General features: G+C 35.7%; 1 non-coding gene across 1 annotated transcript; it reads right to left on the bottom strand.

Annotated features, from left to right (window-relative positions):
- Positions 1 to 6,420: 6,420 nt before the first annotated feature.
- On the bottom strand, positions 6,421 to 6,527 carry LOC121207088 (small nucleolar RNA R71). The gene has a single exon (XR_005902249.1). It is a non-coding gene; the product is annotated as a small nucleolar RNA R71 (small nucleolar RNA).
- Between the last annotated feature and the right edge of the window lie 21,095 nt (positions 6,528 to 27,622).

The following is a 27,622-nucleotide window of genomic DNA, read 5'->3' as shown; positions in this document are numbered from 1 at the left end:
AATTCAGCCTTCCTCTTCTCCTTTCCAAGTTCTTCCGCCTTGCAGGCTCGTTCGACTAGTGTTACGAATTCTTTTATTTCCAAAATACCCATTAGTAGCTTTAAATCTTCATTCAATCCTTCCTCGAATCTTTTGCACATAGCAACCTCATCAGCTACACACTCCCGGGCATACCTACTGAGTCTTACGAATTCATGTTCGTATTTAGATATAGTCATACGGCCTTGCTTGAGTTCCAAGAACTCCTTACGCTTCTGATCAATGAACCGTTGGCTAATAAATTTCTTTCGGAATTCCGTTTGAAAGAAGTCCCAAGTTACTCGCTCGTTCGGGACTATGGAAATCAAGGTCCTCCACCAATAGTAGGCTGAGTCCCGCAACAAGGATATAGCACACTTTAGACATTCATCGGGTGTGCATGACAGTTCATCAAACACCCGAATGGCGTTATCAAGCCAGAACTCGGCCCTTTCAGCATCATCAGTAACTATGGCCCTGAACTCCTCAGCCCCGCGCTTCCTAATCAAGTCTACAGGTGGCTTACTCAGCCTCACAGGATCAGTAACTGATGGCATTACTGGCTCCGGGGGTGGATTATTCAAATTTGGGAATTGTTGGACAGCCGGGTTGGTTCGGGCATATTGCGCGACCCACTCATTCATCATGGTAAAGAAGGCTTGTTTAGCCCCCTCACCTTGATTATTCGCAGATGACTGAGGTTCAACAGGCGGCGTCCCTTGTGCAGGAGCAGCCGCTACGCTCTCAACGTCATCCGCTAGGGTTCTTTCTACACCGGGATCCATTTACTAATCAAAACAAAAACATTTCAACCGTCGGAAGTCATCACACATTTAAACATTAACATTCGGCATGTATAGCTAGACTCATACGCGCTATGGTAGTCCTAGAACCGACTAAACCATAGCTCTGATACCAATAAAATGTAACACCCCGAACCCGAGACCGACACCGGAGTCGGACACGAGATGTTAACAAACTTTGAAAAATTTTTCCAGACACTGCCCAGTCTGAGTACTAGTCGCTTCAAAAATCATATCTTGAGTTCCACAACTCGAAAATCAGTTTTGTGATTTTTCCCTAAAACTAGACTCATGTCCCCACCTATTTATTTTTTTCTAGAATTTTTGGTCGGGCCAATTAGTACAGTTTATTAGTCAAAGTCTCCCATGTTACAGGGGTCGACTACACTGACCTTTTCCCATTACGACTTGGATATCTCTCTGTACAGAGCTTAAATACTGATGCCGTTTGTTTCTATGGAAACTAGACTCAGAGAGGAATCTGTACATATATGGTACGACCCCTAATTATCTCTGGTTAATTTATATTGAATTTCCAAAGTCGGAGCAGGGAATCCAGAAACCGTTCTGGCCCTGTCCCACAAAAATCTGATTATCTCTTAATATACTGCCCATATGATCTTTTCGTTACTTCCTCATGAAAACAGACTCATCGAGCTTCGATTACATAATTTATTCATCAATTAATTCCACTCCTAATATTTTTAGTGATTTTTCAATCTCATGACACTGCTGCTGCCAGCATCTGTTACGAAAGTAACTAGGTCCATTTCATGCCTACCCTTGATCCAACTCAATCGAACATTCGTGCCATCTTCGCATGGCTTAAAGTTTACATGCCAAAGTTCAAACACAACGTAATAGCTTATACATGCCAAAATGTTCTTCTAAGCCAACTAAGAAGAAAGTACCAAAACTTGCTATCCGGTGTGATGACTTCGATGACGGCCTGACCCCGCAAAAATAGATGAGTCCAAGCAACCTATAATGGGTGACAAGGAAACACCGAGTGAGTTTATAACTCAGTAAGTCATAAGCTATGCACTACCATCCATCAATAACATTATCACAAGAGAAAACGAAATGGAACGAGGCTAATTACTCCATCCATTCCGAACCATACCATAGTTCCTCCAACCTATCGATTCAATTTCATATCAATTCATGCATTCACGTTCCATATACTCATCAATAGGACATTGAAGCATTTTCATAAATCAATTTATTTTCGTTACAATCAAACGACTAAACGGCCTTTCACCCATCCTACGATAAATTTTATGTACGTGACTTCAAGTATATTTGTCACATAGGTTCAAACTTACCGAGCTCAACACCAAGTATAAGCATAGCACCTATTAGCCATGTACTCAAGACACTTACCCGATCCGCTGTCCGCGATCGACTCAATAGTGTCGCACACGTAGTGTCCATAATGATTCACGAATGTATATTGAGTCCGCACACTCAGTGCTATATAATCAACTCGCACACTTAGTGCTACATAATCAAATCGCACACTTAGTGCTACATAGTCAAACTCGCACACTTAGTGCCGCATGGTCAATTCGCACACTTAGTGCATCATATTCATTTCGCACACTTAGTGCAACATAGTCAAATCGCACACTTAGTGCTGTACAATTTAATCCCGCGCACTTAGCGCCAATCTCATGGTCATAAATGGTTATATCCGCACGTTTAGTGCCGAGATCAACAACTCAGTACATCTTACCTCTTTTCTTTTCATTCAACAATTTCATCATCACATACGTACATGCATATATATATATGTATATTTATTCATTCCATTCAGCATCAATACATAAACATTATGACCATTTGAAACAATACCAACTACATGCTTAATGACTTACCTTGTGTTGGGTAAGACGGTTCCAACTCGGCTACTCGATGACCTTTTCTTTGCCTTTGCTCGATTCACCTCCTTTAACTCCTTGAGCTAAATCAAACAAATTTGACTCATTAAAGTCTCATTTTGCTAGCTTATGGCCGAATATGACAAGGAGTTTGATGGGTCATATGGCCACCTTTTAGCTCAAATACACAATGGTCATATGCATTTTTAATCACATCAAATGATTCAATACAATTCACTCGAACATCAAAAGAGAACCTCAAGGTACTTAGTCCATATACACATTAGACATTAGAGTCACATATGTACGAATTCACGAATCGAATTCGACATATTGGCTAATTTTCCCTTTAGCCGAACCTTCTAAGTCAAGATAAAGCCATCAACATGCTTACCTTTGGCCGAACATACACATCAACTTAGGTGCTCATTTATGTGGCCGAACACACACATGTCTATGTTAAGGCCGATTGCAACACTCAATACATTCTACAAGTATGGACACTTGCATTGACTAAACACCATTTCTATTATTTTTACTCCAAAGCCGAATGCCTCTCAAGCCCTAAGCTCATGATCCTTTCATCATTAAGCAAGTGTTATAGCACAACTAACATCCATTTTCAATTTGAACACCAACATAAAAATATTAAGCATGAAAATCCATAGCCGAAACCTATACATGACATTACTCATTCCACCCATCGAAACAACATTTGTTCAAGACATCAAGCATTTTTATTTGGGTATTACATATATGAGCATTTAGAATTTATATTTTTAGCAAGATCAATTTCTTTCCTCAACACATTCTTCATCAAAACTTTAAGGAAGTAATCAAATTTCCTTCTTTAATAGCCATAGCCGAATGCTCCATCCATCCATCAAAGTTAAAAATTTTGCATGGTCTAAGTAAGAACCATGATAATTAACCTAAAACAAGCTAAAATTTCACAACTTTAACACGATATACTAACCTTATTAAGCATTCAAATGGCCGAAAGTTCTTTGCCCCTATTCCTTCCTTCAATTCGGCCAAGAAGACAAGGATGAAGCCTTTTTTTTTCATTTGCTTTCTTTCTTACTTTCACGGCAATGGGGAGGGGAAGAAACAATTACACACATCCTTTCCTTTTTCCATTTCTTTATTCCCCATACTTCTTATTATACTTTATCCTACATACCTCACTAGGCCAACATGTTCCCAACATGTTTCCACCCATAGCATGGCCGGCCACTACATATTAGGGAGGGGGAATTTGACATGCAAGTCCCCTTTTTCTTCCACATGCACTAATAGGTCCTCATGCATTGACCTATCACATTTTAAAATTTTCTCATATAAGTCCTATTGACTAAATTCACATGCAATCGACTAAATCGAAGCTTGAAATTTTCACACATTCCTGATTACATATTCTAGACAATAAACATCACATTCAAACCTTTCGGTGACTCGGTTTAGCGGTCCCGAAACCACTTCCCGACTAGGGTTAATTTTGGGCTGTCACAATAAATTATTATTAATTAATTATGAAAAAGTGGTACAGTTGAACCAAACAAAGTGAACCAAACCGTCCAAGAAATGGACAGCCCAAAACCGTCCCAAGAGCTGATCTAAATCAGCTTATTAGCTTATTATTTAAGCTCGCAAAAAGGCCCTTTAAGACTTGTTCAAGTTGCATTCAAACCCCTCCACAATTGGTGGCTTTGTAGATTTTCCCCCAAGCCAAATTTAGCAAGGTTGAAACCATCAACCTTGCCACATGTGTGGCCGGCCAAGGGATGGCTCTTTAGCTACTACTTTTATCTAATTTAGCAGCCCTCTTAAGCTATAAAAACCCCCTGGCTAATCATTCAACACACCTTAATTCATTCACATCTTTTCTCTCTTCTCTCAACTTTCTCTCTTCTTTGCCATTCTAAATTCTCTTGCTCTCTTGCCGATTTCTCCCTTTAGAAAAGGGGTGTTCATCAGCCATTTTGGAGAAAAATTGAAGTGTTCATAGCAGCTTTGATTGACAAGGACAATAGAGAATGAAGAATGGAGCCAGGTAGTCAAGCCACGAAAAACACCGAATTTTATTCTTGTTCCCTATCTCTTTAATTTTTGTTGTTGTTATGATGAACATATCTATGAATATTTATGTTGTTGGGATGGTTAATTTAATCAATTTAGCTTGAATTTAATTCATGTTAGGTTGATTGCGTTTCGTCTTCTTAAATTGTTAAAATTGTGTTTATGTTGTTATAGACCTAGGTAAGATGCTTGATTAAGTAAAATAATGACTAAGTTATTCTTGCATTACAATTGTTAGGTAACTAATGAATTAATTATTTAAATGGATCGAAATTGTAATTAATGGACACAGTACTTAATCAATGCATGTTTAATCATCTACGGTAGCTGAGGGTTAAATTAGCAACGGTATTTGACGATACAATTGCCTTGCATAACTTGTAAGATTATTGTGATTAAACTGTTTCAAGGTAAGGATACTTTGTTACCTCACATAGTCTTTTATGTGCTTTTTAAATCGAGTTAATTGTTTGAATTGACATAGGGATATGTTTAAGAGATTATTTCAATTTAATAAGTATGTATGTGCTATAACATATTTGCCTATTAAGATTTGTTTAATCGATTGAATTGACATAGAGATATGTCCAAGAGATGAATGGATTTTGGTATGTGAGTGTGTTCATAAGTTAGCAAATTACTGAGTTGCTGTGAATTTATTCGTGACAATATAAACATGAGTTTAATAATTCTAAGTTAACAAATGTAATTAATCTAACACAATTATGTCATCTTGATTAAAATCATATTTTGAAATCGGGCATTTGAGACTTATTTATTTAGTTTACTTAGTTTAAAATCTTAGTTTTTAATCACCCTCTTCAAACAAAATATTTTTCTTCACCAAAGTGTTCTAAATAGCATTTATAAATAATTCTTTTCACAGTCCCTGTGGGTACAATAACTCGACATTTACTTGTCACTTTATTACGTGTTGCGATTGTGTACACTTGCACATTTTCGTTATTCCAAGTTTTTGGCGCCGTTACCAGGGACTATTTTAAAAAGTCATTATTTGTGAATTTGTTAGTTTTGCATTTTGGTTTAATTTTCTATTTAAATTTGAACTTAATTAATTTTTCTGTGATTATTTCAAGTGTTTATGAGTATTGACCGAATCATTGCTTTACACCTTGTAGACCCTAAGATTGAACGAACTTTCCAATAGCCAAGATTACAAGCAAATCAGAGAATGACCAAAGAGATGAACTTCAAAAATCTAAATCAAAGAAATGGAGCAAACCCTGCTCAAAATCCTATCCTTATTGCTGATGATAGGGATAGAGCATTAAGACAGTATGCTATGCCAGTGTTTAATGATCTTAATCCGGGTATTAAGAGCCACGAAATCGAGGCAGAACAGTTCGAGCTGAAGCTAGTCATGTTCCAGATGCTTCAGATAGTGGGCCAAAATGACTACTAAAGATCCTCACCTACACTTAAGACTACTTATGGAGGTAAGCGATTCTTTCAAGTTATTCGGAGTACCTAAAGATGCATTACAATTAAAGTTGTTCCCATATTCACAAAGGGACAGAGCTCGAGCATGGTTGAACTCCTTGCCACCAAATTCAATTTCCACATGGCAAGAGTTAGAAGAAATATTCCTTATGAAGTATTTCCCGCCTAGCAAGAATGCTAAGTTGAGGAACGAGATCACTGCTTTCCTATAAATGGATGATGAGTCCTTGTATGAGGCATGGGAAAGGTACAAAGAATTATTACGAAAGTGCCCTCATCATGGAATCCTACATTGCAAGTCTTATAATGAGGCTTATGAAATCATTGAGAGGATTGCCAGCAACAAATACCAATGGCCAACTAATCGAGCAGTGTCAGGAAGACGAGTTGCTGGAATACATGAAGTAGATGCTCTTACTTCACTAGCATCTCAGGTACCATCAATATCCTCAATGTTAAAAAATCTTACTACTAATGGGCCTAATAGTTTCGCAGCACAGCCACTAAATCAATTTGAAAGTATAGACTGTGTTTATTGTGGGGAAGGACATTTTTTCGAAGAATATCCATCGAACCCAAAATCCGTATATTACATAGGTAACCAGAACCAAAATCGAGGAAGGCAAGGACTGCAATCCAGTTTCTATAAACCATCATGGTGAAACCACTCGAATTTTTCCTAGAGTAACAAAGGGGCTGGAACTAGTAACACTTACGCCCAACCTAGATCGACCCAACCACCTAGTTTTCCCCAACAAGTTCAGAAACCATCCCAAGCTGAACTGTCCAATGGCTTAGAAAATTTGTTAAAGGCATACATGGTGAAGAATGATGTCTTAATTCAAAGCCAAGCAGCTACATTAAAAAATTTAGAAAACTAAATGGGCTAGCTTGCAACTGAACTTAGGAACCGACCACAAGGTGCTTTACTTAGTGATACGAAGAATCTGAGGAATCTAGGGAAAGAGCATTTTAAAGCATTGACATTGAGGAGCAGAAAGACATTAGAGCCCAACATCGTCAAATTTCAAAAGGATCCACCTGATGCTTAAGACTCAGAGGAAGATCAACCGAGTGTTGAAATTCTAGATTCACCAGAACTCGAGTCTACAAAATCTGATCAACTAACAACTTCGTTACATGTAGAATTACCGCAGAAGACGAATAACAGTTCCAATAAAGAAACCTTCACCACCTTACCCTCAAAGACTTTAGAAGCAGAAGCAGAAAATTCAATTAAAGAAGTTCCTAGATGTACTCAAGCAACTTCATATCAACAACCCGTTGGTTGAAGCACTTGAACAAATGCCAAATTACGTCAAATTCATGAAGGATATCTTGTCTAAAAAACGAAGGCTTGGAGAATTTGAGACATAGCCCTAACAAAGGAATGCAGCGCATATCTTTAAGAAAATTACCCCCAAAGTTGAAGGATCTTGGATGTTTTACAATACCTTGTAACATTGGAGCAACATATTGTGGTAAGGCACTATGCGACTTAGGTGAGAGTATCAATTTGATGCCCATGTCAATATTTAGGAATTTAGGGATAGGTGAAGTTAGACCTACTACGGTTACACTTCAATTAGCATATCAATCCTTAGCACATCCAGAAGGAAAAATCGAGAATGTATTGGTACGTGTAGACAAATTTATCTTTCCTACTGACTTTATGATTCTAGACTTTGAAGCAGACAAAGAGGTGCCAATCATCCTAAGAAGACCATTCTTAGCAACCGGAAGGACCCCTATTGATGTGCAGAAGGGTGAGTGATAAACCGTAATTTATACATATTTTTACCCCATGTTTAACGCATTTTATGGATGATTTTCCATTAGAATTTGTGAATTTGATGCTCTTAATGCTTTAATTTCATGTTTTACACTTAGGAGAGAATAAGAGAGCGAAAGGAACGAGAAACGGGCTAAAAATGGAGAAAATGGGCCAAAGTACGAAATCAACATGGCCTAGCCCTCCTCACACGGGCAGCCTACACGGCCGTGTCAATTTGGCAGGCTCGAGCACGGCATGAAGTAATTGCACACGGGCGTGTCACATAGGCGTGTCCCTGCCGAGCCCAAGTTGAGTCCAATTCAGAAAAAGCGAATTTTGAGAGCTTGTAGGCATTCCAAAGCCTATAAATATACCCTAAAGAAGGAAGAAAAAGGGGACGGAGAGGAGGAGAGTAAGGAATTACTCCAAGGAAGCCGATTGATCCATTTCAGAAGCCGGATTCATCATCAAGACTGAAGATCTCTCCTCAATTTTCCCTTCAGGAGTTTTGGGTTTTCTTTATGTTTTGTATTCTTTATCATTCTGAGATGTTTTCTTATTTAGCTATGAACTAAATCCCTTAAATACCTAAGGGGAATGAAACCTAAGATGAATCTTGTTATTATTTTCTGAATTGTATGATAAATATTTGACTTATTCTTAATTATGTGTTCTTAATTCTTGTTTTGATATCACGGGATACCGATTCAAGAGAAGCTCTTATTCAGAGGAGGAATAGACCCTATTTAAGAGTACATTTGTCATAATTAAGCGGAGTTGATTGCGCGCCTAGACATAAGGTGACAAGATTTTTCCAGATTAGGGTGAAACCTAATAGGGGGATCCATAAATCGAGTTAATGCAACCCTAGAGTGTTAATTAGAGAAAATTCTCGGTTATTCAATCTAGGGATTAGACATTATTAGTCTTGAATAGGGATAATAACATAATTTAGGGATCTCTATGGAACAAGTTAAATGAATAAATCGTCCGATTCGAAGCCAGAATAACAAGTACAGTCTAGGTGGATTTTCCGTAGGTATTGTCTTCATTCAATCAATTTTTCCAAAAGTAATTCCTCAATTCCATTTTCTGTGTGTTCTTAGTTTAGATAATTAGTTAGTTAAAACAAAAAAAAAACTCTTTATTCTTAGGCTAGATAATAAAAAGACAGTCATTACTAGTACTTTTAGTTCCTTTGGGTTCGACAATCTGGTCTTGCTAAAACTATACTACTGTTCGATAGGTACACTTGCCTACATTGCGATAATAGTTAGTTCAAGAACGAGTAATTATAAACATTTAAAACCTATCACGAAACCTCGTGAACAGTAAGCTTACTATGCGTGTTCAGGATGATCAGATAACATTTAGCATTTTTAAGTCTATGCGATTTCCTGACACAATTGATGATTGTTTGCAGTATCCGATTTAGAGGAGTTAATCATGGAAAAGAAACTCAACTATGTTGAGGACCCATTGAAATGAATTTTGACATTAGATCCTTCAAATGATGAAGAGAAGAATGAATACTTAACCTTTTTAGAAGCTAATCAAAGGGGATTTAATCCACAATCCCGCTTTGAATCTTTAGAGTTAGAGAAAAAGGATTATGCCCAACCAAAAGTGTCAATCGAGGAGCCACCTAAATTAGAACTAAAGGTACTTCCATCACATTTAAAATATGTTTATTTAGGTAACTCTTCTACTCTGTCTGTGATTATTTTAGCAGAATTAACTACCGAGCAAGAAGAGAAACTCATCTTGGTGTTCAAACAATTCAAGAAGGCTATCGGATAGACCATAGCTGATATTCGTGGTATTAGTCCATCTGTATGCATGCACAAGATTATCCTGAAAGATGGTGAAAAAGGGACGAGTGATGGACAATGAAGACTAAACCCCATCATGCAGGACATAGTCAAGAAAGAAATCATCAAGTGGTTAGATGCGGGTATTATTTACCCCATCTTAGATAGTTCATGGGTAAGTCCAGTCCAGTGCATCCCAAAGAAATGAGGTATCATGATCATTGAAAATGAAAATAACAAGTTGATACCGACTAGAACAATTACAGGATGGAAAATTTGCATCGATTACCGAAAACTGAACAAGGCGACTAGGAAAGATCACTTTCCTTTGCCCTTTTTTGACCAGATGCTGGATAGACTCGCAGGGTGAGACTATTACTATTTTCTTGATGGATACTCAGGGTATAATCAGATTACAATAGCACTGGAAGATCAGCACAATACAACATTCACCGTACAGTACATTCGCATTTAGGCGCATGCCATTTTGTTTATGTAATGCACCTACTACATTTCAAAGATATATGATGTTTATTTTTACTGGCATGGTTGAGAAATATTTGGAAGTCTTTATGGATGATTTTTCAGCATTTGGAGATACATATGATGATTTCCTAGCCAATCTAGCCAAGGTACTAAGGCAATACGAAGAAACAAACCTCGTACTCAACTGGGAAAAGTGTCATTTCATGGTACGAAATGGTATTGTTTTAGGGCATTGGATAACAAGACATGGAATAGAGGTTGATAAAGCAAAGGTAGATGTTATTGAGAAACTTCCACCTCCAACATCTGTAAAGGGTGTTAGGAGCTTTTTGGGCCACACCGGTTTCTATCGAAGATTCATCAAGGACTTTTCCAAAATTGCTAACCCTTTATGTAAATTATTGAAGAAGGGCATGACGTTCAAATTTGATGAAGAGTGCTTAAGAGCTTTCAACGATTTGAAGAGTCGATTAGTTACGGTACCTATAATAGTCACACAAGACTACGATTTGCCATTTGAATTGATGTGTGACGCAAGTGACTTCGCGATCGAAGCTGTCATGGTCCAACAAAGGAACAAAGTTTTTCACCCTATCTATTACGCAAATCTGACTCTAACAGGAGCTCCACTAAATTATACGGTAACAAAGAAAGAGTTACTTGCTATTGTGTTTGCTTTTGACAAGTTTCGATCTTACCTTGTAGGTATCAAGGTGACTGTCTATACGAACTATTTGGTGATTAAGTATTTGATTACCAAGAAAGACGCTAAGCCAAGACTGATTCGATGGGTACTTCCACTTCAAGAGTTCGATTTAGAAATTCAAGATCGAAAGGGAGTGGAAAATCAAGTAGTAGATCACTTGTTTAGATAGGAGCCACAAGAAAGGAATTCTCCACTTATATCCATTCAGGAAACATTTCCAGATGAACACATACTGAAGGTAAATCATACCCCTTGGTTTGCTGATATTGCTAACTTTTTAGCTTGTGGTTTGATGCCGATTGATAAGACGTATCATAAAAAAAAAGTTTTTTCACGATGTAAAGTACTATTTTTGGGAAGAACAGTATTTGTTTAAAAAGTGTGCAGATCAAATGATCAGGAGATGCGTGGCAGAAGATAAAGTACATAAGATTCTATATCATTGTCACTCCGCTCTGAGTGGGGGACACTTCGGAGGTACACGTATTGTAGCCAAGGTATTGCAAGCCAGATTCTTTTGGCCAACACTACTCAAAGACTCATATGCTTACGTAAAGAGTTGTGATCGATGTCAAAGGGTCGAAAATGTCACCAACAGAAATGAGATGCCTCGAACAAATATCATTAAGGTAGAATTGTTCAATGTTTGGGGTATTGACTTTCTCAGTCCTTTCCCTCCGTCTTTTGGTCACAAGTACATATTAGTAGCAGTAGACTATGTGTCAAGTGGTTTGAGGCAGAGGCATATCTGACAAGCGATGCTAAGGTTGTGATGAAGTTTTTGCAAAAGCATGTGTTCACAAGGTTTAGAACCCCAAGAGCCATCATCAGTGATGAAGGGTCCCATTTTATGAACAAGTGGTTGAAATGGTTATTAGATAAATATGGACTGAAACACAAGGTTACCATAGCTTACCATCTGCAGACGAATGGGCAAGCTGAACTGGCAAATAAGGAGATCAAAGGCATACTTGAGAAGGTAGTTTGCCAGAACTGATGAGATTGGTCCAAAAGACTGGATGGTGCTTTATAGGCTTACAGGACAGCATACAAGACACCTTTAGGGATGCCACCCTATAGGTTAGTCTTTGGGAAAGCTTGCCATCTACCCTTGGAGTTAGAACACAAAGCTTACTGGGCTCTCCGACAACTCAACATGGATCTTAAGCTTGCTAAAGAGAAACGGATGCTGCAGCTCAACGAGTTAGAAGAATTCTAAATGTTCTCATAAGAAAATGCCAAATTTCTCAATGAGAAACTTAAAAAATGGCATGACAAGCACATTCGAGCTCGTGAATTTGAAGCAGTTCAGCAAGTTTTGTTATTTAATTCCAGATTAAAGTTCTTACCAGGTAAGTTAAAATCACGTTGGTCCGGTCCATTTACGATTTATTGAGTCTATCCGTATGGAGTTGTTGAACTTCAAGGTAAGGGAGGTGATTTTCGAGTTAGTGCTCAACGCTTGAAACATTACTAGGGAGATAAAATTGAACAGAATCAAATCTCGTTCATTTTATCATATATTTAATTTTTCTTGTTCTTCTTTTTGAATAAATGATTTAAGGTATATTTTCGGGATTAGTATGTTTAAATAAATTCTGTCTAGGAGATTGGAACTTAAGCGAAACCACTTGTGACCCCTTCAATCTTTCCTGGAATTGATTTTGACATAATTTTCCGAGAAATTATCCCCTAAATGGCAAATTAAATTTTTAAATTTTCAAATAAAAGGGTCGATTTTGATCCAATTTTTAAAATGACAACTCAATTTCACATTTTTATTAAGTTTAGGGACTTAATTGAACTATTTTTAAAATTTGGTTGCTCTTTTTGTAAATATTAAAAACTAGATGCCTCATTTTGTAAATATTTCATAAAGGCTTCTAGAATAAATGTTTTTAGTTTAAAAAGAAGATGATAATTATTAATATTTCACAAAGGCTTCTAGAATAAATGTTTTTAGTTTAAAAAGAAGATGATAATTATTAATATATAATTATATCCATTATAATATATATTAATTATTATCAACTTTATATAGATTTAGGATTAGTTTTAATTTAATCATATTTTATTTGATAAGTTTTTATCTTAATAAATTAATAGAAAATAATAATTTTTATAAATTTTTATCTACTTTAAGTAGAATTAGAATTTAGAATTTTTAATTATTAAATTATATTAAGAATTCTACTCTAGTTCCTACTTCTTTCACTATAAATTCCACCCATCTATTGTAATTTTTTTTAATTCATACACCATTCCCTCCAAAAACACCAAAACTCTTAAGTGCCGAAACCTCCTAGCAATTCCCTAGCCACAACATCGCCCAGCTGATCGGTCAGCAGCATGCCGCACGCCCACCTCGCGCACGCCTATTCCATTGCGCGCTACATTGCCCGCCTAGTCCTGCTCAGCACCGAGCTGCTCCTTGGCGCGTCTGCTGCTCCGGCCCTACCTGTCCAGGCCGTGTCACGCACCAGTGCCCAGCTTCTGCACGTGCCCATACCAAGCCTGCTCAACGATCCGCATGCTGCTCACGTTCCCTGCTGCGCGCTGTTGCTTTGCACACCCAAACGGCACACCACCCTTTCACCCATCCTTAGCCAAAATCCCCTATCCTCTTTTAATTTGCCATCTTTTGATTCAAAATTGTTTTTCTTAAGAGCTCTTAATTTTTACAAAAAAAAGGTGGTAAGACCAATTTTTCTCATAAATTTGAATTTTATTTAATTGTTTAATTTTCAATTTATTAAATTATTAATAATTTTTTTATTAATTAAAATTTTAAGAAAATAATTTTTCCCATCTTATGGTCAGGTTAATCATGCCTCACAAGAGAACTCGTGCATCCGCCCAAATTAACGAATCACAAAACAAGTTCCACTGTGAAGAAGCCAAAGCAAGATACGAGAGTATCTTCAAGAATCAACAGATGCATCCAGAGAAAGGCTTCACCTTGAAAGAAAGCAACTATATTGATTTTATGGTGCGTATTCGTCAGGTTGCTGAAACTCTCAATTGGGAGTTGTTTTTGTGAAAAGAGACCTAGTGTGGATGAGGAGTTACTGCGCGAGTTCTATGCGAATTTAACCTCAAGCGAGTTGACGGAAGTTCCAGTTCGCAGAATCAAGTTACCAATAACTTCAAACGCTATTAATGAGTTCTTTCAATTGCCTAATTTCGAAAATGACAAATATTCTTCCTTGATGAGCAATATAGAGCCTGAAAATTTGCAAGAAATTCTTCAGGAACTTACAGTTCCGGGATCTAAATGGACTGTGTCAAAGCAAGGAATCCACACTTGTTGAAGAGAATATTTGACACCAATCGTAAAGGTATGGTTCTATTTCTTCCGTTTCAGCCTTTTTCCTAGCTCACATGGGACTACAATTTCATTAGAGCGAATGATCTTATTATACTCGATTTTAACTGGGATGAACATTGATGTAGGAAAAATCATTCTGAGGGAGATGCGGATTTGTGTCGTTATACGTTCTGGCCTAGCTTACTTTCCTTTTATGATAACAATTTTGTGCTTGAAAGCTAAAATTCTTGCAAACGTAAAGAAGAAAGGCTATAGCCAGGGCACAATCATATATTGGGACCTCTACCGAATAGCTGGAGCATCTGTTCTACAGCAACAAGTTCAAGAAAGTGAGGACCCCGAAGAAAAAGAAGAAGATCTCATAATGCAATCAGCTGAAGTCCCAGATAAGGCGGAACCAATGGAACCAGAAGCTAAACTTGATGTTGAAACTTCAATGTTCAGAGCTCAATCACCTCACCCAGATCTTCGAGATGAGCTGTCAAAGTTAATGGACATAATGCAACATATGCAATGGCAGCAACAAGCTTATTGGAGATATTAAAAAATAAGGGATGATTCCATGAGAAGCACTTTTACAAAAATATACAATGACCCATTTATTTTTATGCCTGTGTTTCTAGATTTCATATTTGAACCATAGAGTCCACTATCAAAGAAGGAGTGAAGCAATTCATGCGAAGGAAATAATGATGGAGCAAAAGATGAGTCAAATTCGGAAGGATCTGTAAATAAATAAAAGGAGGGATCTTGACTTTATTTTATTTCTGTTCTTAAGTCATTTTAGGATTAAGCTTAATTAGAAATTTTTATTTTTGCATAATAAAGCAAGAGATGGAAATCATGAATAAAAATGAACAAGTCACAAAGTATAAAGTGTGGCAATAGGTATATACATGTCTAGGATTGGATCTTGAGAGAGCTTGGTACTTAAGCAGTCAATTTGACTCACCTCCTCTTTTCTAGAATCCTACCTGGTGTATAGTATCTATTCACTTTTAACAATGAGGATCTTGTTCATATTAAGTAGGGGGAACAAAAAATTGAAATTATTTCCACTCGGATAAATTTTTCTTTTAATTATGATTAGGATATACTTTGTTCAATAAATTTGAAATTTTGTTAAGTATGCTAAACTTCAATATAAATAAAGTTTGAATATTTCAATAATTATTATGTTAGCTTAATAATGAAATAAATTTATTTTTAATAAAGCATGCAAATCGTACCATAAAACTTTTAGTTCTTTAGGAAAGTTAGACGTGCATGAAAGTTTAACTCTTTAGAATTGACTTAGTAGTTTCTTGAGGCGAAATCCTAGGAAGCATAGAATGTTGAAGATGATTTAGGCAACTTTTTTTTGGACCGTTTGAGCCTTTCAAGCCAACCATGATGAAATTTTTATCCTTTGAAACCCAACTTTGAGACTATATGGCCTAATTTTATTTGAACCCTTGCAAATGTAGCCATCACTTCTCTCTTAACTATCTTAAAATTGTCCCAAACACTAGACTCAGTACTATTCAAAGTATTCTTTGAAATTAAGTTTGGGGGAGTTGAAAAAAAGTATCAAATGCTCTAAAATTGTAGTACATTCAGTAAAATGCTCGTGTGAAAAAAAGGAGAGCATGAGTTCTTAAAATAAGATTACAAAAGAGCATGTGAAAGCAAAGAAAGTTGATGTATTGAAGGTAATTATTTCGAAGGTCCAATACAAGCTAAGTCTAGGGTTTTTAGCCTAAAATTATCTATCTTCTACCTAACCCTAAGCCTAGCCACGTTACAACCTTGTTAAATACCTATTGATTTAAGTTCGATGTTACCTACATTAGTGGAGAGAAATTGCTACATTCAACATATGAAGGCATAAGTTAAACTTAATGATTGCAGCTTAATCTTGAATAGGGGAATAAAATTAAATTGGAAAGGTTTAACATGACTTTATTAGGAAGCATTTAGTCTAATTTTTGGCTATCATAAGAATGATTGAGATTAATTTGAACGATATGTATACTTAAGTAAGCATAACTATCAAATTTCTTATTTTTTAGCATAAGCATATTAAATTCATAATTCTGGGAAGAATGTTGTCCTGAAGGAATTTTTCAAAGATGTTTTCGAGAAATTATTTTTAAATTAATGCATTACTCGAGACGAGCAATGAATTAAGTTTGGGGTGTGGAAACACGAAAATTTATGCATTTATATATACCCTTTTTAACTTAAAATCATATCGTTTTGATAAAATTCTTGTCGAAAAATAATTAATTTTTATAAAATAATTAAAGGGTACTTAAAATATGAACATGTTAAATTTTAGTTAATTTTATACTTTTTTTTTTGAATTTTGATTATTTTCGACAGATTTGCACAAAGGGCAAAAAATGGCTTGGCAGACATTGCTAGAAGCACAAAACCGAAAAGCAATTTGAAGCACCAAGGTGAACTAAATTTCAGCCTAATTCGGTCCAAAATTATATGTATTAATTCATAATATAATTAAATTAAATTTATATCCAATATAATTTGGGCTAATAAATTATTATTAATTAATTTTGAAAAAGTGGTCCAGCTGAACCGAACCACCCAAGAAATGGATAGCCCAAAACCGTCCCAAGAGCTGACCCAAATAAGCTTATTAGTTATTATTTAAGCTTGCAAAGAGGCCCTTGAAGACTTGTTCAAGTTGTATTCAAACCCCTCCACAATTGGTGGCTTTGTAGATTTGCCCCCAAGCCAAATTTAGCAAGGTTGAAACCATCAACCTTGCCACATGTGTGGCCGGCCAAGGGATGGCTCTTTGGCTGCTATTTTTATCTAATTTTAGCAGCCCTCTTCAGCTATAAAACCCCCCCTTGGGTGATCATTCAACACGCCTCAATTCATTCACATCTTTTCTCTCTTCTCTCCACTTTCTCTCTTCTTTGCCATTCTAAATTCTCTTGCTCTCTTACTGATTTACTCCCTTGGAAAAGGGGTGTTCATCAGCCATTTTTGAGAAACATTGAAATGCTTGTAGAAGCTTTGATCAATGAGGACAACAGAGAACGAAGAATGGAGCCAGCTAGTTAAGCCACGGAAAAACATCAGATTTTATTCTTGTTCCTTATCTCTTTAATTTTTGTTGTTGTTATGATGAACATATCTATGAATATTTATGTTGTTGGGATGGTTAATTTAATCAATTTAGCTTGAATTTAATTCGTGCTAGGTTGGTTCCATTTCATGTTCTTAAATTGTTAAAATTGTGTTTATGTTGTTATAGGCCTCGGTAAGATGCTTGATTAAGTAAAATCATGACTAAGTTATTCTTGCATTTCAATTGTTAGGTAACTAATGAATTAATTATTTAAACGGATTGAAATTGTAATTAATGGACATAGTACTTAATCAGTGCATGTTTAATCTTCTAAGGTAGCTGAGGGTTAAATTAGCAATGGTATCTGACTATACAATTGTCTTGCATAACTTGCAAGATTATTGTGATTAAACTGTTTCAAGGTAAGGATACTTTGTTACCTCACATAGTCTTTTATGTGCTTATTAAATCGAGTTAATTATTTGAATTGACATAGGGATATGTTTAAGAGTTTATTTCAATTTAATAAGTATGTATGTGCTATAACATATTTCCCTATTAAGATTTGTTTAATCGATTGAATTGACATAGAGATATGTCCAACAGATGAATGGATTTTTGTAGGTAAGTATGTTCATAAGTTAGCAAATTACCGAGTAGCCGTGAATTTATTCGTAACAATATAAACATGAGTTTAATAATTCTAAGTTAAGAAATGTAATTAATTTAACACAATTATGTCATTTTGATTAAAATCATATTTTGAAATAATGCATTTGAGATTTATTTATTTAGTTTACTTAGTTTAAAATCTTATTTTTTAATCACCCTCTTCAAACAAAATATTTTTCTTCACCAAAGTGCTCTAAATAGCATTCATAAATAATTCTTTTCACAGTCCCTGTGGGTACGATAACTCGATATTTACTTGTCACTTTATTAATTGTTGCAATTGTGTACACTTCCACATTTCTGTCGTTTCATAGATACAACTTTTTCTTTTATTAGCTCAAAGGCTTTGACGCAGTTTCGGTCAAATATGAAAGGTGACTCCTTTTGAAGAAGTTGATTCAATGGTTTAGAGATGTGAGCAAAATATTTTATAAACCTCCTGTAGACCAGTGTGGCCCAAGAAATTTCGAACACCCCAGACATTCATTGGAATGGGGAGGTTTTTCATCATCTCAATCTTGGCTTTGTTAGATTCCATACCTTTCCTTGAGATTTGATGTCCCAATACCAATCCCATGAAGTGACATTTTTCCCAGTTAAGTACTAGATTTGTCTCTTCGCACCTTTTTAAGACTTTTTTAAGGTTACCCAAGCATTCTTGAAAAGAGTCCCCGTAAACTGAGAAGTCATCCATAAACACGTCTAACCCCTCCTTTAATATATCAACGAAGATAGTTGTCATACACCTTATAAAGGTTGTTGGAGCATTGCATAAGCCAAATGGAATTCTTTTAAAAGCATAAGTGTCGAAAAGACATGTGAAAGTAGTTTTCTCTTACTCATCCAGATGTATTGGGATTTGATGGTACCCTGAGTACCAATCAAGAAAACAATAGTAAACTTTTCTTGCTAACCGATCAAGCATTTGGTCAATAAAGGACTGTGGAAAATGGTCTTTTTTTGTTGCATCATTCAATTTCCAATAATCAATACATACTACCTAACCAGTAACTGTTCTTGTTGGAATTAACTCATTTTTATCATTCTCGACTAATGCTAGACCCCCTTATTTGGGACACATAGTGTAGGGCTAACCTATTCACTATCAGAAATGGCATAAATAATACCTACACCTAGCCATTTAAGCAATTCCTTCTTTACCACTTCTCTCATAGCTGGATTAAGTTTATGTTGTGTAGCAGCCCGATTTTGGGGCTTGTCAGAATAGTGGTCTCGGGACCACATATCCAAATTTAGAGAAATTATTTTATTATTTATATAGAGTCATAGTATGTCTATATTAGTGCATGAAAAAAATTGGTGAGCTAATTTTAACGTTTCTGTGCCCAATTGCGAAAAAGGACTAAATCGCATAAAGTACAAAAGTCCCAATTTGATAGCTAAAGGTGTTATTTTATTAGAGAATCAAAATTGGGGGATTTTAAATGGCAATTAGACCCTTTTAAAGGAGCATAGCTGGCCATAGAGTCAAAGAGGAGACAAAATTTTAAAATTTAGTGGGTTAGGTGGCTTATTTTGAATAAAAAAGAAATAGATAAAAGAAGGATGATAACATCCCTTTTCATCTTCTTCCTCCACCAAAATTTTCAGTAAAGAATGGGGTTTAAGAGCTTGAAATTTCAACAACTTTATGCCTTCACAAGTAAGTGATCCTAATGGCTTTTCTTAAATATTTTTGTACTTTTGAAATCCTTGAAGCATAAGCTTTCTAATGAGAGTACTATTTTGCAAAATTATTGAGAGTCTAGGGCTTTGCCATGAAAGGATTTGTGATGTTTTTTTAAGTTCTTATGTTTTTTTAAGTTCTTATGGAAGAAAATGGGTCTTGGGTGTCTTATAAACAACTTTTGTGAAAGGTGTTAGCATGAAAACACCTAATAGAATTAATGTGCATAAGTTGTAAAATAGATGATAAATGTGTGAAATAGTTGGAATTTGGAGTTGCTATAAGAGTCAAAGAGGTTCGGCTAGTCTTGAGAAATAAATAAATTCGATAAAAATCGATTTTTGGGCCGAGGGGTAAAATGGTCATTTTGCAAAAGTCTAGGGGCAGAATGGTTATTTAGCCCAATTGTGAATTTTTGAGTGCTTAGGTTGATAAAGTGACTTAATAAGTGCATTTTGTTATTATAGATCAAGAAATACCGAGTTCAAACCTAAACCGGGGGAAACCCAAGCAAACCGACTAAATCGGCTAGTCACCACATTTTGTAATCCGAGGTAAGTTGTATGTAAATAATACAAATACATTGTTAATTATATGTGCTTGAATTATTATAGCATAAATTTCTCGATTGTGAAATTGAGGATGTATAATGATAAATGAGATATTAGAATTTCCGTTGGAACCTTAGGAAGCAAATCGGATATTCATGCCATGACAATTGGGTTATTCATGTGTGAGCTAGTGTAAGACATGTCTGGGACATGCGTCGGCCACATTATGAGAGCCAATGTAAGACCATGTCTGGGACATGGCATCGGTATTGAGACGAGGGCTAGTGTAAGACATGTCTGGGGCATGCATCGGCCTCGAGACGTAAGCCAGTGTAAGACATGTTTGGGACATGCATCGGCTACGAGATGATAGTCAGTGTAAGACCATGTTTGGGACATGGGATCGACTTGAGATATGAGCCAGTGTAAGACCGTGTCTAGGACATGGCATGGCACCTTACCCTATGCTTGAGGCTTATGTAATATCCAGTAGTATTTCCGAATGGTTCAACGGTGAAAGTTATGTTCTTAAGCTAATGAGGAAAGTATAACCATGTTATGAGTGGTACAAGTACCTAATTGGTACATATGAGATATGAGCTCAATATATACTATGTAACTTGTATGGATGGTAATGAGTAAGTTATGCTTATGCCTACCATGGTGTTATGAGCATGCTGATTATTGATAAATTGTTGTTGTATAGTTACTTATATGCAACTTACTAAGCTGTTATGCTTACTCCCTTCCCTTTTCATTTCCTTACAGTGCCGCCTAACTAGCTTAAGGATCACCGAAAGTCAGAGGTATCGATCACACTATCAATCAAAGCATTCGGTATAGTTGGATTTATATTTTTCAATATGGCAGGTATAGGACTTAGACTTTATTATTTTGTGTCACTGAGGTTTGGCCATATGTATTAGCTTGGGTTGGAAACCCTTCAATTTGTATTAATCCTTGAATGATGGCTAACATTCATTTTGAATTTATAAAAGATGCATTATCATGGTTAAATGAATATCTATTGTGGCTGATGGTTGTGGGAATTATGCTTGTTTTGGTATTGGTTGGTATTTGTATAGAACTACATATGTAAGGGTGGCAATGGGGCTTGGTAAACAGCCCTATATTGTCCACACGGGTAGGCACACGAGTGTGTGTCTAGCCCATTTGTGACACACTGTCTACCCCATGGGCATGTGATCCGGCCGTGTGTCCCCTACACGTAAAAGATTTCAAGTCAGTATGCATGGTAGTAAACACACGAGCAGAGACACGGCCGTGTGTCTCAGCTGTGTGAAGGGTACGGCCTAGTACACGGGCGTGTGACTTGGCCATGAGACCCTTAAGAATTGCTGACGTCAGAAATAGAATGTCCAGGTTTTTGCACACGGACTAGGACACGGGCGTGTCATGGCCGTGTGAAAACCCCTGTAGGTGTGCATTTAGAATTAATTCCACACGGGTGAAGAACATAGGTGTGTCCCTGTCTTGCTTAGGCCTGTGAGACGGCAATGTTAGAATGCTCACACGAGAGTGTTGCCCCTCTCACACAGACGTGTGCCCCTATGTGAAGTGACTTTTCTCTATAGTGGGAAAAAGGACCTGGATTGGTCCCGAATGATTTCTGAAGTGTGTTTTGGGCCTTGTAAGTCCATATTAAGAATATATTGATAAGTTTAAAAAAATTTAAATTTTCCAAGTCATGAAGACTCAAAATTGGTTGTAAGTATGAGTTCAAGTTAGGTAACGCCTCGTATTTTGACCCAGCGTAGGATACGAGTATAGGGTGTTACATGCTGAGCATCAACTACAGGTCTTTTTCCTTCTTCTAATCTAATCTTATGCTAATAGAATGGAGGATTAATTCCTTTGATGTCAGCAATCATCCTTCCTATAGATTTTTTATGCATTTTCAAGACTCTAAAAAAAGCCTCCTCTTGGTTTGTAGTTATGCCTGCAACAATAATCACTGATACAGATATCCATATTTAAAATGCTCGGGTAGCGACTTCAATTCTAACTTAGGAGGTTTGATAACAGATGGTACCATCGGGACAATTTGTTCTTATTGCCCTTTGCTCTTCCTCCACTAATCAAGTTGGGATACCATGTGATCATTCTCTTGTTTAACACTATCCCACTCTTTTTTTGCTTCGTAATTCTTTAATTCTTCTGCAATTAACTCCAACCAGTTGCATTCTTGTTTTTTGTTTCCAACTTGTTCCAATTTCTCGGTTTCCACTTCACGACATTCCTCCTAGTTAGCTTCACTAGTGCTGAATTTTTTCAATATTTCCATTACCTCATTTTGTGTTTTTGTCCAAATACTTCCCCCAACCATAATATCAAATTTTCATCTATTTGACTATTAAACCCATAGTAAAAATGTTGAATCTAAATTGTGAAATGTATACCCCTGCCTAATATAGATTTGAGGATTCTCTTAAAAATCTCCCATGTCGCCCTAATATTTCAGTGGTATTTTACGTAAAATAAAATAATTGTGTGTAAATCTTCAATACCTTGGTTATAGGCAATACTCGGCGAAGAAAGAGCTGCACAAACTCAGCCCAAGTATTAATGGTGTCTGAGGGAAGTGAATCTAACCATATTTTTGCCTTCCCATCCAATGCAAATGGAATTAATAATAACTTGATAGTATCTAGTGGAACGCCTACCTAAGTGACAGTACTGCATATATGATCAAATCACCGCAGGAATGCTATGAAGTCCTCAATTTTATGATCTGTGAATCTGACGTTATTAAAAATCCATGTTAGTAAAGAAGGGTTCAGTTCAAAATGTGAACTATGAAAGACATGACGAGTAATGCTAGACCGTAGCCAGCCCACATCAAACAATGTCCTTAAGACTTGCATAATTTTGTTAGTGGCTATTTATTTCTAAATAAATGCTACGCCTTATAGTTTTTTAATCATCAACTCCTATATCTACGTAAGTATCCTTGTAGTGTAAAGAGTAAAATTGAATTAATGACGTTGCTTCCCCGTCAACAACGCCAATAACTTGACTGCCTCTGGACATACTAATTTCCAGAATGTGAATACTGCTACAAAAGATATATATAAATGATGCGGTATCCGCAAGTATACAGGTCAAGTTGTAATATAGTTACAACGAAGTAGGTGAGTACTCTGAAGATCGTACCCAAAAGAGACTAGTACTAGATCAATTTCAACCTAAACATCAAAGGATCTAATTAGTACTTAAAATTGGATATATTACAAAAATATAAATAATAAGGATTTTGGGGGGTTTTTATAATAATAATAATAATAATAATAATAATAATAAAAGCTAATAGTATTGGGAATTTGAAAAGTAAAATTGATCAAATATGATTATGGATGATTAGTTCGCTTCGATAATCTTGATCAACTATCACTTCGTGCTCCTCGTCAATCAACTATTTGATACCCTAGCAAGATCTCTCGATACGTCTTGACTACTTATCTTCCGACCTCACAGTCCAAGCCGACTCAGGGTTAAGGTGTTCATGGATAGGTCATACCAATAACCTTGATAACTTCCTAGGGTCGTCAAGCCTAAGGTTTGGGTTCTCCCTTTCCTGAATAGTTAATCCGTTGAGTAAACCTGCAAAACAATCAATCCATCATAACTCCACTCGCTAATCCCCCATAGAGGGATTAGCGAGTAATAGTTTTCATAAATAATATAAAACCAATATAAACTGTAAACATAATAAGTGAATCAAGAGTATAAAGTTTAGGAAAAAGCCTAATTTGTATTAAGAACAAGAGTGAATCCACAAAGTCTGATTGCATCCACAAATCAAATTTCCCGAGATAAAACAAAGAACACACTGAAATAAATCTAAAACCTAAGAAAAGAGAAAAAACTAAACTAGAATTAAAAAGCGAGATTCTAAGCTAAGTAATTGGTGTACATAACATGTGCCAAATGAACCTATTTATAGACTTGAGGTAGTCGTCGTCCTTAACCCTAGGTTAGCTGATGTTCCCAAGCTTTAAATTGGATTTTGTAAACTAAAACTCCCCCTGGCTCGTATTAATTCCCGTCTAGAATCGGTGTCGTGACACATTAGGACCAATTTAGTACACTCTTCTTTAGGATGTCTTCAGGAGTATGTCACGACACCATTAGGCTGTGTCACAACATCGAAGGCAATCTCAGAATTCCTCTATTTTGCTCCCTATGTTGCTACGTCAAATCCTCTATGTTGCAACATAGCGACCAGTATCAGTTTAGCATGCCTTCTAATGGTCTTTTGTACACTTACAAAGTCCATTAGCTCACCTTTTGCCCTCATTCGGCCCCTAAGGTCAATAAAAGACTCAAATTACACATTTTACTTAATTTACTAAACTTTACTAAAACATAATTAAAACTTCACTAAAACGTTTATTTCAAGCTCCTAAAGTGTGAAAACTAGTTTAATCTACTACACTAAATTACAGCAGATCAGTCGTCAACTTATGGCTTCTTTTAGTTTAACCCCTCAATTATTCTAATTTCTGGACTTAAAGGAAACCGGGTGTGATAGGGGTTGTCAACAAATACGCAAGTATACTATGAGATAAGATAATTGGTACAACGAATGCCACGTAATGGGAGTGTATGTAGGAAAGTGCAATATGTAGGAAAGCGATGTTCCATAAGTATGACGGATGGTCCAGGAATAGCCATAGTGTAATGGTCGGTTATAGTTGATCGAGTAATAGTTGTTAAGCGATTGATCTACCAAGAAGGTAGAGCATTTGTTCCTTTCAATTAAAACCTTAGAAAGATGGGGTTTATATATATGCCTTTATATAATTCATACTAGTAAAGAAACTCACTAAGTTCTTTGAACTTAAAGGATTTTGGTCTATAGTTGCAGGACTAATTGGGAAATTGAAGAGCTCAATGAGGGGCCAAGTCAAATAGGGTTGGATCAAGGGTCAATGTTAATAAGGTGTCATGAACATAGGAAGGGGGTACCTTAGAGTCTTTGCCTCGAGGTAGAATATATTATAGATAAATAATTTCCTTAGAGTTCAAAATTTGAGATAGTATCTTTTCTTCTAATTTAGGGTTTCTATTGTAAAAAAGGGATATTAATAATTTAATAAAGTATGTCTTCAAAGTTATAAAGTTTAAAATTTGCATTTAGTCTATACCAATCCATTTGTGGCCCTCCATACCCAGATTCGGGTGAGGGTGCTACAAAAATAGTGCAAATAAGACGAGATAAGCACACAACATTTGTTAACACAGTTAAAAAATAATCTTACTCTATGAAGTCTTGCTTAGTAAGTGGTTTATTCAACAATTTATTCAACCACCTATCAATTAAAGTCCAATCTACCCTTATAAAAGAAGCAATTGTAGCCTCAACTTATTACAACCACTCCCTAAACACCTCATTTACAAACAATTTTAACTCTCATAAATAATGCCTATGAAATGAGTGCAATAATACAAGGAAAAATTGATAAAAAGTAAACCAACAAAAGCAACACAAGCACTCTCCAAAAGATACATCTTCAACATGTGAACAATTATCTATTTATAGGCTTAATAATCAGCCTTCTAGATCAATTTTTGTATAGATAAAATCATCTGTAATAGCATAATAATCTTGAATAAATAAACTCCAAAATTTATCTTAAGATAAAACCAAAATCAGCTCATAAATTATCAAGGATAAAAGCTAAAAGGATAAAGATAAGCCTTAATCAATAAGGCATGTTGATCTTAATCTTCCTTAAATAGCCAAACGCAATCACCATGGTTTGAGATTAAATGAAACATGTCTTGGGATTTATTTGCTTATGGAGAAAACAATTATGGAGGTCCAAGTAAAAAAATGCCAACATCCATTACCACTTAAACATTAGCACTAGACAGCTTTAATCCCAACAACATCCCACTTTGGCTTTTCAACAAAACATAAGCAAATGAAAAATGCTCCTCTTATCACTATGCCACAAACACATGAAATACTAAAGAACTAATTGAATAAAACCTCATGATAGTTGTTTAATACATCAACAATATCTTTCTCAAAAAAGTTTAAAATAAGCTGAATAAAACCAAAAACCATCAAAAGAAAAGTAGCAACAAAATAAAGCAAGCATAAAAGATAGTATAGCAATAGAAGCTGTATAGCAGCAATAGTAAAACATTTTCCCCACAAACCAAGACTGATTTCCCCTTTTTGTCTAAAAGCCCCTCTTACAAATGTGTCTTTTCGATGCCACAAATTAGTTCTGTTAGCCTTGCTTTCTTGGCAGCTAGTCGTTGAATATCCATAGCAAGGACATCCACTTCTTCTCTTAAGATCCCAAGTAGTCACCTTTTTTGTGCAACTTTGACCAAAAGGTTAGGTGCTTCATCTGTTTGATCTTTAGTTTGAATAGAGACAATCTAGTGAAGGCCATTAAGATGATAGGTTGTAAATAGATTCTTTTGAATCTTAAAGGGGTATGGAACAACAAAAACCTCATCTTTGGTAAAAAAATATATACTGTGTTGGCTCATAAGGATATAATAGATGATGTAATAACCTATTTTTTATTGGTGTCAAAAATAGTGGTTTTGGGACCACCATTTTGACGAGAGAGCCTATAGATATACTTAATTAATACTAATGAGTTAAATATAGTTGTGATTTAATAGATTTTATTAATCGGATAGTTAGTCAAGGTATAAGTGATGCATACAGAAACCCAAGTGGTTTTGGAAAATAAGGAATCGGGACCTCGATTCTATAAATCGAGCCCGTGAATATTTTATTAAATATTTATGGAGTTTTTATATTGGTGAATTGAAGTTTGGTCCAAAAATTTTAGTGCTTGAACAGTTAATTAAGGAAAAAAGACTAAATCGTAAAAGACGTAAAATTTAATCGCTATTGATTTTTATTAATTAAATGGTTTAAAAAGTAAAAGTGGGAGGTTTTATGTTGCAAATAGACCATAATAAATTTAATGGACGGTTGAACATTAGTTTGTATTATATTTTATATGCTATATGTTTTAATTTGATTATTAAAGTAATAATATTAATAAAAACAAAAGTAAACATGTTTCATCTTCTTCATTCTTTCATTTTTCACAACTAAACCACCATTTTTATACCTTGGAATCTTCGGTCAAGATAAGTCTCTTGCATGTAAGCTAATTTTCTACTTGTTTCTTGTAAATTTTATATTTTTGAGATCATTGTAGCTTAATGTAGCTAGCCCAGTGACTAATTTGTGATAATGTCAAAGTTTTTAAAATTTTTCATTGATGT

The sequence above is a fragment of the Gossypium hirsutum genome, chromosome A01 (assembly GCF_007990345.1).
Source record: "Gossypium hirsutum isolate 1008001.06 chromosome A01, Gossypium_hirsutum_v2.1, whole genome shotgun sequence".
Taxonomy (NCBI): Eukaryota; Viridiplantae; Streptophyta; class Magnoliopsida; order Malvales; family Malvaceae; genus Gossypium; species Gossypium hirsutum.
Note: the sequence above shows the minus strand (reverse complement) of the source record. Positions and strands in the feature narration are given on the sequence as shown.